The sequence below is a fragment of the Etheostoma cragini genome, chromosome 17 (assembly GCF_013103735.1).
Source record: "Etheostoma cragini isolate CJK2018 chromosome 17, CSU_Ecrag_1.0, whole genome shotgun sequence".
NCBI classification, from domain to species: Eukaryota; Metazoa; Chordata; class Actinopteri; order Perciformes; family Percidae; genus Etheostoma; species Etheostoma cragini.
The window spans coordinates 4,115,323-4,132,827 of NC_048423.1; positions in this window are offsets into that span (position 1 = coordinate 4,115,323).

Genomic DNA, 17,505 nt, shown 5'->3' on the forward strand with positions numbered 1-17,505 from the left:
TGAATGGACAACTGACCAGCCCTGGCTGAAGTCGAGCAGCTCGTATAATGAACAGAGTAGCATAAGAGCTGGACAAAGTGGAAAATACAACTGAGTCCTGAGGCTGAATGTTTGTCTGTTGCAGATTTTTCTGATATATTTCTTTTATTATTTATCTTTTTTTTCTTACAGATATTTTATTTAACTGATGTGCACACTAAGAGCTGTCATGGGCTGACAAGGTTCAATCCTTATAACTATATACAGTTGTTATCCATCATGAAAAGGGTTCTAAAATAAAATGTAATTAGTACAAAAATATAGAATATAACACGTATTAAATGTTTAATTTAGAGTAAATCCTAGAGTGATTTCAGACCAAGCTGACTTTTTCTCCAGTGGGCATAATTTAAACACATTTAATAAATATTTAAATAAATAAATGCATGAAAATAGATGGATGGGTAAAAAGGCAGATTTAAGATGATCACTTTCTACTTAAAAACTCAACTCATGTTTCAGAACAGCCGGATGAGAAGTTGGGTTGTGATCTATGATGCCAACCTGCACGTAAAAATGTCTCTGTGTACATAAAGTGGTGGACACTTGTGGTGGATATTTCTTCCAAACCTTATTAATATATTTTTTTAAATTAAAGGACACTGATATACAGTGTACACTACTCAACAGAAATGTCTTATCAGAGATGTTTATCTTGATTTACGCTGCAAAGAGTGTAAAATCTGAGTAATGAAAGTTGAAGTTATCCGTTGCATCGATTTTATGTCTGTCAAAGCGATTACTACAGCTGTTATCTACAGTTTATCAGAAGTTCCAGCAAAAACACTATGAACACTATTGTTTTGAGTGAACGGAACATTATCTGCAAAATGCTAGCTCTACACAAGAGTCCTTTAAGATTGATAACTCTTCACTGCAACATGTTTAGATTTGAATAGCTTTCCAAAACCTCTAAGGACATGAAACTTGCTCTTGTCAGTCTTAAGTTCTTAAGTTAAAATCAACTACATTTTCTTTCTTTGACATCAACAGCAAAGACTATTTAAACTTCCCAAAGAGGGTGTTTCATTAGCTGCACACACATATTTCAAAAGACAGATGGGGGAAAAGCCTTTAGTTGTTGAGGGGAATAAGTGTAAGCAGTCTTCCATCAGCTGCACACATTCCTCTGATGAGACGATAGCGGCTAAGACGTTTATGCAAAGATGCAACCTCACGCTTTCAACTTTCCCAGTCACATGGACGACAACTTTGATGCCATATTAGATGTGAAGCAACAAACTTGATACGGGTATTTACCAACAACGCCTTATTCTCACATGTGGGTTGTGCAGAGTAAGAGGATTACTTTTTCTTTCTTTTGTTAAGGTTTAGTGAAACTACAATTTTTGAATTTAATTGTTGTTCCGTTGTCTTAAACATAAGATTCTGACTTCCTGCTATATGCCCTGAATGCCACCCATATTAGGAAAGAGTAGCTTTGATGGTGTATATAAAGCAAATAGCCTTTGCGTTTAAAGGTATTTGGGACTAATATGCATTCGATGTTGGCACTTTATCACTCTTTTGTGCCTTTCTTTAAATTAATTACATGCCATATTTTATTGCTGAATTGGTGTTTGATTCTGTTTTACACTAAATATATTTTTTTAGATCAGTCCATTTTTCTCTGACAAGAAAGGATTAAACTCTACAGAATAACCTACAGAGGCCTGCGGGGGACAGTTGTTGCGTCGGTGAAATTTGAGAACAGAAGTAATCTGCTCATTACTGATTGCCCCTGCGATATCAAATTTCACACACATTTTAGGAATTTTTAGCCTCCCCCTTTTTGATCTCTAATCCTCACGAAAACTATTGTCCAATTCAATTCAGGTATTTTGGGTGAAAAGTATGATTCTAAGCTTAAATATTTATCCAAGTTTAATAAAGCACATTAAAGCAAACTGAAGAGACTCAAAAATGTATCATCATTATCATAACTGCTGCCCGTAAAGAAAGTTTTTTGTTCTCATTTCCCATTTAAAAACTCTTGGACACCCAGTTACTAGTCAGAGTAAAGAGAAAGATGGATGAAGATGAACAGGAGTGAGGAGGAAGAAAAGGGGTTATGGGTTGGTTGTCAAGGGAGGGGTGGCATATTTTTTACCTGAAGGCAAAAGCAGGGAGAGGAACCCAAAGGTTCAGCAGGGAACATTTGTGCCCGCCCCAGTTCCAGGAAGGCCCTCTCCGCTGTGATCCATTATTCAGCAACAAGCACAATTAGCCTCTGTCAAGCTATTTTTACACGCTCCGATAAGATAGATTCAATGTACAAAAGAATGTGCAACGCCCCCCACTCCCCCACCCGCACACTTATTTATTTATTTGGCAAGTTAATGCGTTAGAATTGTATTGATGTAGCTTTTATCCCTTCATTTATTCATCAGGGCTTTGAGAGAGTTTGTTTAGAGCTGTTTAGTGAGGCATCGTCGTCAAAGCTAGAGGGATGAGATATGTTAAGTTGACTCATCTATCTCGATGTTATGATATGTGGGTGTAATTTCTGTGTTTGAATGCAGATGGTTTGCATTAGAAAATGAATTGACCTCAAGGACCTTAACGAGCACTTAGCATCAAATGCAGACCGTTAATACGTAGCTACACTAAGTGCAGGTGCCCATTTACAGTCAAGTCCTCTCAGTATGAAAAAATAAAATACGTTTCAAAGTTGTGATGCCTTGCTAATGATTTCACTCTGAAATTTAGGAGTTTACTGTTTGTATGGAGTGTGATGACAGTTTAACCCAGTTTAACCTCCTTCTTTTGACCCTCATTCTATCACTTTATTATTTATTTTCATAAAATTACACTCCCCCCAACTACATGAAAAACACATTTGTGTATGGAGAGAGATTAGAACTTAAGCAAAACCTATATGATGTTTGAAGAACCACATGTACCACCCCAGCAGCATATTTAAAAATGATACCACCTGTCTCCAGCTGCTTAGATTAATCATCTTTTTTGGCTGAAAGTTAGCTAGTTGTATCCATCAGTTAAATATAAAGTTGCAGCAAGCAGCTGGTTAATTTAGCACCAAAGACTGAAAACCCCAAAATATAAATGCTTACTTGCTCAAACTATTCCTTTAAGATATGTTCAAGAAGTTTTCTTCAGATGTAGTGTTTCTACACAGTGTGAAGATAATCTTTGTCATCAGCATAACCTCAATAGTTAGTATAGATTACTTTAATGCATCATTATTCATGTGACTGTTTTGTAATAGGGAATACATGTATGATAAGGTTAGGCTGAGGAGCAGAAAGTGCTTGAACTCTCTGCACATTTCAGAGCTTTATGTGCAAATTACAGACTTGTATGTACAACATAAGTCAGCCCAAATTGGCTCACCTGCCCTTTTCAAATAGGGAAAAGGTTTGTTTTTTGGCTACAACTCTTTTTTTTAACCAAATGACACTGGTCCCTTGTCTCCCTTTTTCGCCCAATGTTCCCCAATCTACTTCATCAGTTCCTCCGAAAACTTTGTATTTGGTCACGGTTTGGGCCTTGGGCAGTTTTGCTTTTCATTTTTGCTCAAACACTCCCATTTTTACCGGAGCATCGTTTAATCTTAATACATGTTAATTTGATGAGATAGCAGTTTGGATGCTCCTCTATCTGTAATCTGCGTTGATATCCTGCATATCTGGGTATAGATTTCCGGCTTATATACAGTACATTTACTATACAAGAACGCTGCTTTGCTGCTCATGAATGGAAAGGGGTTAGCTTGAATGAAATTACAGAGTTCAGTACACTGTGCAGGTAGGGAACTCAAACTTGCTTCTTGAAGGAGGAAATACAAACAGACCTGGACTAAATCACGCTTACTTTCAAGGGAAATAAGACTTGAGCCCCTCAAACTATGAATTATTAGAACTCATTTTTTTCCTGTGAATTAGTCAAAATCAGGTCTGTCTTCATGTACCCACATTTTTTCTTTGCCAATGCAAATGAACCTTACAGTACTTCTTGCATGTCAAATACTGATTATTGCTGTGCACAACTGCATGCAAGATACACATTCATTCATGTTAGATTGATACCCACAGCCCGACTTGTGAAGTCGGCGTCCAGCGTAGCGATACATTTCAAGATGAAAAGATATTGCCTGGTCTATGCATTACAAGTGATCTTTTAAGATCACTTGCTGCCCTTTTCGCATGAAACTAAATATGCAACATGATTTTCTGTAATTAACATGAAGTATTTCTTAACAAGGTTGTTAGCACATCCCAATCGTGTGCTTTGACCCCTCATTGCAGGTGCTGTCATTGCACCAGATCAGGCAGGTAATTAGGCTACTTAAGAGTGTGTGTGTGTGTGTGTGTGTGTGTGTGTGTAGGGGGTATTAGTGAGGTTCATAAGCCCACCCTCCTACTTATCCACCCCTTTACCCAACCCTAGTTGATCTTTACAAGACCTCCCTCCCCTTTCATTCTTTGCCTCCTCTCTCTTATCTCTAGCAGCGTTACCCCTGACCCTCTTATTTCCCCCAGTGGTGGGGTGGGTGGGGTTAGGGGGGTGTGTGGAGGTGGAGGGGTGCCTCCATTGGGGGCGGCTGATCAAAGCCACGGGGATCCCCAGGGAGGACATTTTCAGAGACAGGAGGGAATTTAAACCGCGATCTAAGCCAGGAAACCAGAGCTGAGGTGAGAGGCGAGGGGGTTATTGTGGCTGTTTCTAACCCAGGAGAAGGCCAGCCCTGTCTTTAATCCCCCTAATGAGGGAGGGGATCTCACCAATGTTGCTTTCACCTGTAAAGCGTCCTAATGTGATTTGCATGGTGATAACAATTGAAAGCTATTGGGTTTTTAAAAAAGGGCATAAGAAGTGAGAAATCTCTGGATTTGTAAGAGCAGCGTGAAGTGTATTGAGGATGACAGAAGCCTCAGAAACAACAAAGTGGTCTCCAGAGGCTGACAATATCCTGTGTGTGTGCGTGCTACTGTGTGTTGATGTGTGTGTGCCTGTCTCCTGAGCTGAGCCTCTTTTTAAAGTGTGCATGTTGCAGGCTGTGGTATGGCTCTGTGTGTGCGCGCCTGGACATTAGATGTTTCTGTGTGTATGGGAGTGTTTTTGGCCTGTTGTGCGTCTGTGTGTGTGTCCGTGTGTTCCATCACGTCAGAGACATGACAGGCGCGAACGCTGATTCAGTCTGGCGGTGGTAGAGTCTGAAAGCGCCAGGGAACCTACCAGGAGCAAATGATATTCATTGGTCTTAAACGCTCGGGTTGGCCAGCCAGCCTTGTTGCAACCGCTGGTGTCATGTTACATTATGACCTGAAGATGATGGGGGACAACACTGCTCCAAAAAGAGGAGAAAGAGAAGAGGAGGAGGAGGAGGAGGAGGAGGAGGAGTGGCGGCTGCTCAGCTGAGGTCATTAAAGCCCCAAATCACAGTTTGGTTTGCTGTGAATTTTTAGTGGACCGACCTGTTAGATAAAATCTAGTTTACATCCTTTTTTCTTCGTGGCATCCTATGTATTTGCTGAATGTGATCTAGTTTACAAAACTCATGTATGAAGTATGTTTTACTTTATTTTGGGAACACAATGATATTATGGATTATTTAACTTAACTCAACCAGTAAGTTTGACACTGACTCTTCAACATGTCTTTGATTAAATTAACTGAAGATAAAACAAAACATAAATAAAGCCGCTGTGGGGAAATATTGCATCAACAGGGGGTGCTGCACAGCCGTTTAGGGGTTTGCTGCTTCAGCTTTTGAGAAACATTTCAACACGGCAAGTATTTTACTGGTTACGTAACATATGGAAGCGTTTTACTTTTCATCTATCTTTAGATTGTCTTTGCGTCTGTCATATGTGGCTTTTTCCATGGGTGTGTCTCTGTCTTTCTTCTGCTCTCTTTCTGTGTGTATTTGTGCCGGACCAAAACATGGTTTTGAGGCCCTTTTGAAGTGTCTGGTATCTTCTGCATCTCCTCTCAGAGCCTAACCTTGGCTTTTATATCAAAAGATGAACCATTATTACATTTTCAGATATGATTAGCCATTTATTAGCAGGGTGTGCACAGTGTCCACAATGACACTGCCAACATCTGTTTGAAAAGGCTCAATCTTTGAATTGATTCACAGCATCTTACAGAATAAGACACTTATAATGCCACTGGGCATAATGTTTTTTTTTAATAAGATGATAAGATTAATAAGATTTAATGAGATTATTTAATAGTTGTGATCAATATAAAAAAAAAATCATTTTAGTAGTTTTAGTTTCAGAACTGGTTTGTACCGTAAACTCAGGTTGCTTCCCATTTTGAGGGGATACATGTGGCTCAGGGTGACTGCACGAGGAAAGAGAGACAAGAAAGAGGGAATATCATTGTTCCAACAAAAAGAGAAAAACGATGCAGCTTGTTTGGAAATGAAACAAAAAAGCATCTGTGCCAAAGAAGAGAAATCTTTATGAAGACAAAACAATGGTGTCGAGCTAAAACAAAGGCACCGTTTATTGGTTTGTGGCACTGAATGGCAGAGGTTTGATTGTGGACGGGGTGGGGGGGTGGGGGACGGACAGCTGCGTGGCTTTATAAAGACGAAACACTGAGATCCTTCATTGTCAGTCCATACCTTGGGCATGGATCAGTTTTGACAAAGCACCATTATTTGCCGTCACCTTGCTTGTGTGGTCAGATAATGAGGATGTTTTCACAGACAAACAGAGAAACAGACTGGGCGAGTCATTAAACAAAACAATGTGATTGTGGAGCCAGTGTTGCAGCAGAATGAATGGATTTGTCATTTGACATTTTGTGTGGTGATACAGTTTTTCTGTGGGTTGTTTGTGTCTTTGCCAATGTTGACAGGCTCAGTTTCATTCCCGGCCTTGGCACGACTTTCTGCCAAAGCTTCTGCTGGAGTTTATTAAAGCGTTGCACTGCAGGATCTATTGCCCGCGACCGTCAACTGAACTGATCCAGACAGACAGAAAACCAAGTGGAATTTCTGGGAGAATAGAGTTTATGTTATATCTAGAAAATAAAAAGTTGAATCTGCATAGAAACCATTGGACTCCAGGCATTACAATGTTTCAAGAGTATGTGATAATAGAGAGAATTCAGTTTTTATAGCTGTAATGGGCAACTTTGCATGTTTGCAGCTCTAAATGATAATAGGAGAGTTTCCCATTAATCTTGTAATGTGCTGCTCTGACTTCTCACAACACTCACTGATGCAAGTATAACAAAGGCAGATAAAGGAAAGATATCTAGATGAGTTTGTTGACAAGATGCTACTTTTTTAAAGTTTTGATTTGTCAGTTCCAATTCAAGAGGTATCTAGCAGTCACCAGAGATGTGTCTTAGAAAACAATGTGTTTGTTGCAGCCCCACTTTAGGATTTAGGCTGAGGGCGAGAGGATGAGGGAATATAAATAAAGGTTACTGGAGCTCTAAATCGCCGGATCTCTAAAGCAACTTGTTTTGAATGACAATCTTCATGCCGTTGAGTCTGTACTTACTTTCTTGACCGCCTATTCTTTTACTTTTACCGTATTTATTTCTCTTGTGGTTTCCTTCACTCTGGCAGATTTGACCTCCCTTCCAAATCAGTCAAGTGGATGAGCTAGCTCTACAGTTAGCGCCGCAGAATCCCTCTCACACAGTCTGTGCACGTCCAGCGCTAGCCGTTAACCCAAGCCTCTCCTCTGCGCTGCAGCTGCGCTAACATCTGTGCTCTGTGTCTTCTTCGTCCGCCCCATTCCCTCCAATAACTTGCCATCCCTCTGATGGGTATGAATAAAGGAGGGAACAATCTGGATACTCTGTTACACAACATGCCGTTGGGACTGAACACATATCAATAATAGATTGACCAGCATTCACATTCTCCTTCGTTTTTTTTGGCATCATATTTTGTCAATGGAGACAACATATGTATGAAAATATAGTGTTTAGTGTATATATAGCATATCCTTCTTTGGGCTTACCTGACCTCTGTATCTCGCTTCTTAGCCTGACTTGAGGCTACCGGCTCAAGGCTACATGAGCTGCTACTAACAAAACAAGATTTTCTTTCCAGCATAGAAACAGATGGTCTGGGCCCTATCTTGCACCCGGCGCAGCGCAAAGCACGATGCAAGTGTCTTTGCTAGTTTAAGACCAACTCAGTTGTCAATTTCCCATCCAGTGCCCATGTCGTTTAAATAGCAAATGCACCTGCGCCCACCTGTGCACCCATGGCCATGCTGGTCTTACAGGGAGATGAGTTCAGATGCATTCTTGGCGTATTGCTGTCTTGAGGCAGCAGAAAGTGATCGCGCCATTGACCAACGAAAACCTGGTCTAAAGTCAATAACATTGTTATTTAAATGCCAGCTTCACGTTGTGGAGTTTTGGTGCTCGTGCCATGTATGATCAGTTTCTTCTCCTGAAAATCTCTCCTTCATGTTTAGAAAATCCGCCATCATAATAGAAATGCGCCAAGGTACAAACACGCCTGGCTTTTAAAGGGAATCGGAGATGACAATCTGGTTGGTAACACTTTATAATAAAAAAGAGTAGTTACTGTTTTTGAAAGGGTAACAAATGATTAGTTACTCTTTTTCAGAAGGGTAGTTACTCTTCTTCAGAAGGGTAGTTACTCTTTTTTCAGAAGGCTAATACTGTTTTTCAGAAGGGTAACTAACCATTTGTTGCCCTTTTTCAGAAGGGTAGTTACCCTTTTTCAGAAGGTAGTAGTAACTACCCTTTTGAAAACGGCTAACTACCGTTTTGAAAAAGAGTAACTACCCTTCTAACAAAGCGGTAACTACCTTTTTGAAAACGGTAACTAACCTTCTGAAAAAGGGTGACTCCCCTTTTAAAAAAAGGGTACTGTTACTCTTTCAAAAACAGTAACAACCCTTTTTTTGTTTACCTTACTGTAAAGTGTTACCGATTTGTGTATTGCATTTTAAGCATTTCACGCCAACCCACCCTTTTAAACAATGCACAAGGTAAACAGACCCTTTTACCACCATTAAACTAGCAAAAGTGGATTTGTACATGCCCAAACCCACCTGCGCCAGGCGTTGTACGTCTTGTGCTTAGATCATTAAAATAGGGCCCTCTGACAGAAGCTTCTCATGGCTGGGTAGCTCTGACTAGCAGCTCTACGTCACTGTAGAGGCTTCACTGAGCGGTCTAAAGCAGCACTCGGTCTACTTAGCTCCAAGACGACGCGTCCTACAGTCGGTTACTTCTCTGTAATTCTTTTTTTTAATACCCTATGAGACAGAGTGGTAGCAGAACTTGAGGGTGGAGTTACACGTTAAAGGCATGTGAATTAACTGCTGAGCTTTTATTGTGAAATGTAAAAAAAAAACTGCAGCTGCTATTGAATCTTGTTTGGAAATCTATTATTTGTTTGTTAAGAGCAAAGAAAAGCACCCTCCCTACATGATACTGCGCTTGGTAAGGCTGCATGCGGAAAATTCTCTTCCAGTTGCATCTTGGCACTGCACAAATTGGCATGTAGGCGGGACCATGTTAATATGGTGTGAGACTGCTAATGGCTTTATGATTGGATAATTAGAGGAAGGTGGGTAATTAGGAGAGTAGTCTGTGCTTGGCTTCCCTGTTGGAGTGAGTAGGAACAGGAAGACTCCCTGCTGGCTGTTTATGTGTGTGAGTGTAAGTGTGTGTTTTTGGATGTAATTGCTACCGGCTAATAGTATAAATCCTTGCTGTGCCAGTTTAAGATTCCAGACATTTAAATAAGGTAGTGGTGAGTTGAAGAAAACTAGAACCTGTGTCTCTAACTGGATGTGTAGCTAAACCCTAATGTTCATACAGTACAGTATGTACAAATGTAGCTCATACAAAAGGCAACAATAACGGAGTTTTGCCTTGACACAAGCTCCTGCTTTGAACTTTTATCTTTTATGTTTTTCTTTTTTTCATGCATATTTGTTTTTATTCATTTCTAAAATATGAGGGATTTGTGATGTTTTTAAGGTGTCCCTGTGAGAAGCTCAGTAATGTTGCACGTAGTTGATTTGACAGAAAAAGATTACATCCTAATAATTATAAACATATAAAACACAAAAAATACTATTTAAACTTTCACAATTTAATGGTCATATGTTGTCCAAAATCATATTTAGTGGTACGACTATTTCTCTTATGTTTTGCTAAAAAAAAAGCAAACAATCATGACATGACTTCCCCTCAATTCGAGAAGCACTTTTCAGAATTAATCATCTCATACTGTACTCCTGATGAGAGTATGAGTCAGGAAATTCTCAGATTTTTGCAGGATTGTACATTTTCTCTCCTTGTGGTCCACTTCAGTTCACCGGTCCACCCGGCTGCTTTAAGAGCATGTTTTTAATCCTTGAGAAAATGACTGTGAAGCTAACTACTTCTCTCTCCGCCCGTCCACCATGCCCAGACATCATTAAAGCCAGGCTATAGCTCCAGGCTGCACATGAATCCCTTCTTCAAACTGTACACTTTATCCATAATTCAGCTATCTTCCCTGAATTATTCAAGCAAATAGTGGGGAAAATAATGGAGTTCACTGAATCTTACTTACACATAAAACTATTTTAATGTTGATTTGAATTTTTGAGGCTCTCTGATAGGGTGAGGGAGGGGGCTTAAGTAGTACATGTGGCCTTCTTTGCCTCAGCCCCGATCAGGGGCAGGGGAGGATGGTTTGGCTCATAAACACATTAGCAAAGTTTGAGTGTGGTAAATAAATGAATTTTGAAATAAAAAACGTGCATGCAATGCATGAAAATGCTGTACACAATTTTACACATGCAGAAATAAACATGCAAGTTTGAAAGCAATCAAAGAGTTTTACATGTTCTCATCTTACAGTTTAGGATCAAAATTTTCTTAATATCCATTTTTAACTGAGCATATACAGTACATTATAATAATTGTTGCCTTATCTAATGGAAAAGGAAACACTAGTATCGGTAGTCCAAGAAAATGTCCCTCATTGCTACACAAGCTGACACAACAACTTGATAATGTGGCGTGACACGGCAGGGCTCCCTCCCTCTCTGCCCCCGCACAGCCTCTTAAAATTGAAAGGGAACAGGAGGGTATATGTAGCAATGAACCCACACTTGATACCCTATCAGAAAAAGGCTGAATTAATGTTAGTTGCTTACTTACCATACCATAAGCCTTGGTGTTAAATCATTTAATCCCTTCGGAGTGGGTAAGGCCATGCAACTTTTATCGCGGGAAAAGAATCAGAATTCCCCGGAAAGGAGAAGGGTGGCTCATGCATAAATAAAGCATACAGTACATGTTAGCACTATAACCTTGCTCAGGGGTTTTGCTGGAAGCACATAGCGCATTACTGAGAGGTTTTATACAGTATCATATAAAGGCTGTAAGCCCATGCTTTATAACGGGAGTGGAGAAGAATGCATTTTAGGCAAACTCAGCTTCTTGGAAGGGATGTCAAGATGATGTCCTTGGGTCATACACACCAACACACTTCTGTGTGTTCCCACTTGTGTTTACCCTCATTCACAGTCTAAACTATCTTTTTTTGTTTTGTTTTTTACCTCATGTAACACACACACATGTACAGATACACACTTTAGGCAACCCACACCACTGAAAGCATCTGGTTTCATTTTATTTCAGCTCGTTCCCCTTTTAAATTCTGCACTGGTTACAGTCTTTTCTAAACATGATGCTTACGTTTCATGTTAATGAGTCACAGTTACTAAACAGGTAGCCAAGTGCCTCCTAAAAGTAATGTTCCTATTCTCACTTGCTAATTTTTTACATATTGAATTATTAACACAAGTTGGAAATGTTTGTATTGACCCTATCTGCAAACTATTCATTGCCAACACGAAATGTTCAAACTGAATAAATAACCAATACATATACTTGCAACATATTTCATTTGTTTTCCCCGAGTATTCACTCATGGCAACTAAAGCATGACATTCTTATGGTTATGTTGTGGTGACTAAAACCACTTAGCTAAGGTTGGGAAAGATTGTGGTCTTTGTTAAATCTGTGCTGATTTTGAGACGGAATGTCTTGTTTTTTTAGATTGAACTACAACCACAGTTCTTCAATCATCTTAAATATAGGTTAGAAACATAGTTACTGTTTACATTCTGTATTACTTACCAAAATGCATCGTGTGTGTGTGTGTGTGTGTGTGTGTATCCTTGAGGTCCAACTGCATTTGCTTTCTCGTCAAACACTTGTGTTGTTTGGTTGCTTGTCTTCTTCTTCCCTGCTTTTGTTGGCGCATGGCTGTGCTTCCTCGCTGATTACTGCCATCTGTAGATCCGTTGAATAGTGTGAGACCGAATGTGACTTGCAATCACCCGTGTGCTTGTCTGTGTGTAACAAACAAAACGAGGACCCACTCATTAAACATTGCTCCATAGCGCTACTGGTGGAAAAAAAAAACCTACATGGTACTTTTAACCGAGTATTTCAGCGGCCCAAACCCAACAAGATTTGGAATGAAGGAAACAACACCTTGTGTACTTTGTTTGCTCAACCCCCCACCAGACCTTACCCATTGGAATACCAAAAAACATATTTGGTAAAGCCGATCAGTAGTAGACAAGTATATTTATTAGTAAATAAGGTTGGGTCATTTGTCATTTTTATAACCATTTTAGTGTTTCAACATTTCAACACAAACCATAAGTGACATTGTGCCATTCAGCCTTCTTAGAGACACTTAAATATGGAAAACTGAACATGACTAGCATCATGAAAATTAACAAACTAACAGACAATAAATGCAAAGATTTAGTCTAGTTTTGATTGCAGTCCAAACACGGCTCTTGTGGTTTTCCTGGGGATCTATGGAACAAGCTTGTATCTTTTTCCAGATTTTCACCATTTAACCTCATCATTGTATATCTACATGGATGTATAGGAAGGAGAGAGAAACAAGGGACAGGGTCACAGGAGGAATGGTGTGGTGTGTGTGGGAGGAGTGAGGGATAGACTGACTGGGGTGTAAAGAGCAGTGGAGAGAAGGCAGCAAGAGATCACAGCAAGGTGGAGAGGAATGAGGCCCAGACGTGAGAACTAATTTGACACATTTGCCCAGAATTCCAGCTTCGTCTGCCACTATCAACACATTTACCCTCTTTGTCTTTTTATCGAGGGAGATGAGGCCTCTGAGGTCTAGCATAGGTCAAAAAAGGCAGATCAAAGAATTCGCTTTTCCAATAGAGGCAGTCATCCAAATGCACAATCTCTATCTCTCTCTCTCTCTCTCTCTCTCTCTCTCTCTCTCTCTCTCTCTCTCTCTCTCTCTCTCTCTCTCTCTCTCTCTCTCTCTCTTTCTCTCTCTCTCTCTCCATATGAAGGTGAAAGAGAGATAAGGCTAAAGAAAATTGATGCTGACAGTAATTTTCCTGTACTGGGTAGGGGGTAAAATGGGAGTACACTGTATTCACCATATTAGAAGCATATGAGGTCTTGTTTGGTTCCTGCCTGCTGTCTGTTTAGATCAACTGTGTCTTTATATCTGTCTGGGTTTTTTTTCTCCTCCACAAGTATACTCAAAATCTGTTCAAGAACTGCAAGAAAACTAGCCACACAAATATCTTTAAACGATCTCCTTGCATTTTGAGAAGCATGTTCTGGCCTTTGGCTGTTTGCAAACCGCTTTGTTATTTAGATAACCACAGCCAAGTCCACTGTGGGCACTCTTTCAACAAATCCTATCTCAACATGCACAGAAACAACAAAAATCTACATACAAAAGTTTTTAGACAGACACAGGCGTGTTGTAAATTAAAATAACCAATATAATATCCAATTAACATGTTAACATTTTGAAATTCTGACAATGAAGCTAGATGAATGCATGTTTGCACTAAATTGCATTGGAATCCATCCCACGTTTGTTGCTGGATTAAAGGTTGACATTTAATGACAATCCATCCAATTGAGCTATTTCAATCTGGACCAAAGTGGTTCAACCAACCGACTGACATTGACACCAATGGAACTCCTAGCAAATGACACCAGGCTAGCACAGGAGCAGATTCCCTTATAATGTCTGGTACAATGCTCTTTATCCACAAATGAAATTCTTTTAATAAAGGATTAAAATATTAGCAGTGTGCTGTGTGTTCTCTTCTGTGGAATACAAGAAATATCTGAGCTGGTGGTGAATTCCATGAATGATTGCATCCAGACAAAAACAGAGGGGCTTTGTCGCTCCAGCTACATGCTCTCACTAGCCGAGCTTCCTATTAGCAACCTTTGTCTCCCGTAATGAGATATTCACTGTGAAATGTTAATTACTAAACACTGGGCCGAGTGGCTTCCAGTACTGACCCCATTCTGATTGAACTTAATAACAATTAGTGTAGTTCTCTGCAAAAGTGGGTTATGAGAAAATTAGGTTGTACAGCAGCAAGCAACTCAACTATTGAAACAAAGGATAATCCATTGTCTAAGTTTAAAAAATTAAATCACAAACTTGTTTTTTTCTTTAGTTTAGAGTTCAACATCTATTAATAAATCATAGCAAGGTGTCAGTTATGATGAGATGGGTTGTGTAATTTTGTTAGTTAGGTGCAAACAATGTGATGGTATTGTTTATACAAGACTGACAAAATTTTGTTGTTAGTGTGATTGCTTGAGTAGGTGCACAAACATGTTAACGTGTGTGAGAGCTTGGGATAGAGAGTGTGTGTGTGTGTGTGTGTGTTTATGTGTTAGCTCGATTCGAAGATTGACAGCGATTTTGTCCTGTTTGTATGGCTTTAAATCCACACATATCTGCATGAATCTGGCCCTGTGTGCTTCTTAATGGAAAAGACCTTCTCTGTTGGCTCAGCTATGAATAACTGTAATTGTTCAACCCACTCCCCTCTATTCCCTTTGTGCCCCTGCCAGCTGGCATCTGGTGCCTGCCGACAGTAATATTCACCCTTCACCCATGCCATCATGTCCCCTCCCTCCACACACACAGTAACACACACTGCTATACTATTAATATTACTATGTATTACTGCTAAGTTACGATAATACTCTTGTGCATACGCAAACCAGGTGAGGATGTTCACACACATACAGTACATATATCATATAATCATACCAAGGCGGGTGTATAACAGTACTTGAACACCTGTAAATACACAAACTTGCAGCTACACATGTACTGATTTGTGTTCCCACAGACAACTTTTTACACAAGTCACTCATGCATGCAGACCCACAGACACACATACAGAGGTCCCACCCCTGTCCTCTCAACCCCCAGTCCAACGTTTTCCAAATGATCTCATCAGATTAGCCCCAGATTGCTACCTATTACAGCCTTGCTACTTATTTAGCAATTTAGCTAGGGGGAAAATTGCCCCCCGCTTGATGGCTAATTTTCAGAGGTGACATTTTGCCACATTGGGCTGCAGTGCTGAGGGGCCTGTTGTTGGATAGACAGGGGGTCCAGTTGTAGTAAAGCCATTAGGACTAAATGATCCCCTCTGACTTGATTTACTGACAGGGGTCTTCACATTGTAACAAGTGTGGACAGAGCAGCGTGCAAGGTGAGGGAGCTGAATGGTGGTTTTGTAGTTGCTGAAACCAAATCTGTCTCAAGCTGCATTTTCTGGCTTTATGTGTCTCACTCTTGTCTCTGTCATGTGATATGGGTGCTGTTAAGGCCAATGGTCTGAAATCATTTTACATGGGCTTTCTTACTAAAGCAGCAGTATGGGATACCATATATTGTACAACTAGCCTTGACAGAAAGAAATAACTGATAGCTGAAACATTGAATTTCATAATGAGTTTTTAGAGGACACTGTTTAATGTGGATTAATCACGTCTTGCTGATCCCCCATCCACTTAATAAGGTCAGTATCAACGCCGATATGTCAATCTCTGTCAGAATTATTTTTTAAAGAAAAGCGTTTTGTGTGCCTTCACAAACTATTAATCACTGCATTGCCCTTGCTACAAAGATGGATCACTTTAGGTTAAATGTCAAAACGTTGCGGGGTGCATCAGTCATGAAAACTGCAAAAAATATTTAATTGCATGGAGAACAGTTTGGAAAATCATAGAATGTATTAATAATAATTTATTAATTAATGTGTAATTTATTGTATTAATACTGCTATCTTTTGTATATTTATCCATCTATGTATACTTACCTATCTTGCTTTGCTGTTGCGAGCCGCAATTTCCCCACAGTGGGACAAATTACCTTATCTTATCTTATTTGATTTTACCCTACGTGCATTACCTATTTTTGGGCTATTGTCAATGTATCTTGATTAGTGTAATTTCACTTTTACTGGCCTGAACTTTTAGTGCCCAAACTCATTCACTTTTATCCTTGACAGTGGATAAAGTGCTAGCACCAACCGTTTTAGTGGTTTGATTGCGTTCGCAACCACCCACCCTAAGAGTATATTTACCCCTGATACTGTAAGGTGCATTGGCTAATGCAATATGTTATGCTGATGTGAAAGTGCATCAATAATCCCTGGTGAGTTGTGAACTGGCCGTGATTATGGCCCTGCAACTGCAGGAAATCCGTTTGAGGCTGTAAAATATAAAACCATGACATTAAAAATATGCAGGCCATTAAAAACAGCCAGCTGACATTGCCAAAAATAACCCTGACACACTGTCAAAGGCAGAAATATGAATTATCGTCTAATGCAATACATTTCGCTTTGTATCTTTCATGATCTGGAAAACTCCCTCTGCTCTCACTTGTTATAAATGGAAAAACCTGATGATGTCCATAGAGGGGGGCTTTAATTCTGTGTGTGTTTGTTTGGTGTTTCCCTATAGTCTTTAGGATTATTTGTCAGTGGGGATCATAGTTAGATTTTGACAGTAGGTAAATTAGTCAAACATTCATGCAAAACTTTACAAAGCTTATGATTACATGGAACTGGTATCATCTCATTTGTCATGTCGTAGTTGAGGACCTCAGAGAACTGTCAGTTATTTAAACCCTGCATGAATAAGCCACGACTCTCATTTGTAATGTTAAAACCATTGTGCAAATTGGAAAGTCCTGTGCAAAACTTCTAATGCTCTTACAGACAATATCCTGTTCCCTTTTGAATACTTATACATTACTACAGCAATCTCAATACTAAACTTCTGTTTTTTTAGCAAATACAAGATTCCCGGGGCCTGTAAAGTGGCCTTTTAGGAATGTCCATGTTGGCTTTATTTGTTGGCTTGATGAAAGTTTGATCTTGTTCTTGCAAATGGTAGTAAAACATCTCAACAAGAGCCAAAGTCTTTTCAATGCATTTTTAGCACAAACATGACGTTCTGCTTTGCTAAATCAAAAAATGCAAAATATAATCCCCCTGTTGGATGCAGGGCTTCAGTCAAAACTAGCACATTTAATAAAGCTTTGTCAATGAGTTTTACAGAGGGCAGAGGTTTGAGGTCAGTTCCTTAATTATCTGAGGTCCTCACATACTTCTTGCCACCTGTGAATGAGACTAAAGACAG